This window comes from Schistocerca cancellata, unplaced genomic scaffold, assembly GCF_023864275.1.
Source record: "Schistocerca cancellata isolate TAMUIC-IGC-003103 unplaced genomic scaffold, iqSchCanc2.1 HiC_scaffold_953, whole genome shotgun sequence".
In the NCBI taxonomy this organism is placed as follows: Eukaryota; Metazoa; Arthropoda; class Insecta; order Orthoptera; family Acrididae; genus Schistocerca; species Schistocerca cancellata.
Genome location: NW_026046961.1, coordinates 7,501 through 10,000, shown reverse-complemented (window position 1 = coordinate 10,000; position 2,500 = coordinate 7,501).

Here is a 2,500-nt window from a genome sequence, read left to right as displayed (position 1 = left end):
AATACACCTCGAAACCCTCTCAGGTCCCGGCGGCGCGCAGCGCCGTCCTAAGTACTTGGTCGGGTTCGAGAGAGGCGCAATCGCCCGGAGTTAGGCGAGTAGACGCTTTAGGTGCGACCACCCGTGCTCCCAACTGAGCTTGCCGCTGCCGACAGAGGCCCGGGAGCGTGCTGTCGTGGCATTGCCGGCGGGAGACAACACGCGCCACCTACGGTGACCGGCAGCTCCAACGCCAGCGCCACAGAAGGGCAAAGGCCCCACGTGGGTGCCGAAGCGAACTCTCCCAGCACAGCGCACGTGCCAACACGTCTGCACAACTGCGATACAAACCACCAGCGAGAACCGCTGGGGCGACCGAGCAGCAGACGGCGTCGCGGCGCCGAGTGCCGGGCGGCGGCGCATCCTCAACGCACACAGTCCTCAATCGGACCAGCACACTGCAGATGTCCACCGCGCTTCGCACCGGGCCGGCGAGGACCCACTTTGGCTGCACGGCGCCGCGCGCAGGGTGCCCCGGCGCGCAGCTGCGCCGCCTGCCGCGTCCGTCGGCCGGCGCGCCTGCCACTGGGCGCCCCCACCAGCCGGCTGTAGCGCGTGCGCCCACGCACCGCGCGGCCAGCACGCCGGGCGGCCCCCCCTCACCGGCCGGGGACAGTCCCACCCACCCACAGCCGCGTATCGCTTCACACCCAGATTCACATTCACGTTCGTTGGTATGGTGGGGACCGCTTCGTAGCTGTACCGATCGTTGCCCTCACAGATGTACCTCCAGCAAGGACAACCGCACCACAACGGGTTACCAGTTGTTCATTTGCGTAACGTCACCAGTAAACGTACACGTCCATCCCCGTTTGCAAAGTCAACTATTATTGCATGCCTGCCTGTCAGGTGTCAAGACACACTACATCCGCTCACATCCACGCAACAAAATGTGCCCGACTAGAGGGCACGTGGAAGGTGCCCCCGTACGTATGCGATGTCCATTGCGCGACCAACTGTCAACCGGCCTCTGTAGCATGTCGCAGATGTGGAACGCGGGGCACCGTGCTATCACATTGTGTGAGAAGAGACTACTACGTCTGCATACACGCGCCACTACATGAACAGACGGCTCATGCTGATCGCCATCCACTGCGTCCATTACTCCCACACGTCTCTATGGCGTACCACACTGCAATGCAGCTGTTATGGGGAGATGACACGTAGCTGTGTACACAACATTCTGAGCGGGTTGCGGTTGGACAATACATTAATGTAACGTGTCATATGCCAATTACAGAGCAGGGTAAGGCACAACTTGGGTTAGGTTAAGGCACAACTTGGGTTAGGTTAAGGCACAACTTGGGTTAGGTTAAGGCACAACTTGGGTTAGGTTAAGGCACAACTTGGGTTAGGTTAAGGCACAACTTGGGTTAGGTTAAGGCACAACTTGGGTTAGGTTAAGGCACAACTTGGGTTAGGTTAAGGCACAACTTGGGTTAGGTTAAGGCACAACTTGGGTTAGGTTAAGGCACAACTTGGGTTAGGTTAAGGCACAACTTGGGTTAGGTTAAGGCACAACTTGGGTTAGGTTAAGGCACAACTTGGGTTAGGTTAAGGCACAACGTGGGTTAGGTTAAGGCACAACGTGGGTTAGGTTAAGGCACAACGTGGGTTAGGTTAAGGCACAATGTGGGTTAGGTTAAGGCACAATGTGGGTTAGGTTAAGGCACAATGTGGGGGTAGATTGCGGTACAAATTGCATTACATTGCGGTGCAAATTGCATTACATTGCGGTGCAAATTGCATTACATTGCGGTGCAAATTGAGTTACATTGCGGTGCAAATTGAGTTACATTGCGGTGCAAATTGAGTTACATTGCGGTGCAAATTGAGTTACATTGCGGTGCAAATTGAGTTACATTGCGGTGCAAATTGAGTTACATTGCGGTGCAAATTGAGTTACATTGCGGTGCAAATTGAGTTACATTGCGGTGCAAATTGAGTTACATTGCGGTGCAAATTGAGTTACATTGCGGTGCAAATTGAGTTACATTGCGGTGCAAATTGCGTTACATTGCGGTGCAAATTGCGTTACATTGCGGTGCAAATTGCGTTACATTGCGGTGCAAATTGCGTTACATTGCGGTGCAAATTGCGTTACATTGCGGTGCAAATTGCGTTACATTGCGGTGCAAATTGCGTTACATTGCGGTGCAAATTGCGTTACATTGCGGTGCAAATTGCGTTACATTGCGGTGCAAATTGAGGTAGGTTAAGGTGCAACACAGGTTAGGTTAAGGTGCAACATAGGTTAGGTTAAGGTGCAAGATGGGTTAGGTTAAGGTGCAAGATGGGTTAGGTTAAGGTGCAAGATGGGTTAGGTTAAGGTGCAAGATGGGTTAGGTTAAGGTGCAAGATGGGTTAGGTTAAGGTGACATAGGTTAGGTTAAGGTGACATAGGTTAGGTTAAGGTGACATAGGTTAGGTTAAGGTGACATAGGTTAGGTTAAGGTGACAT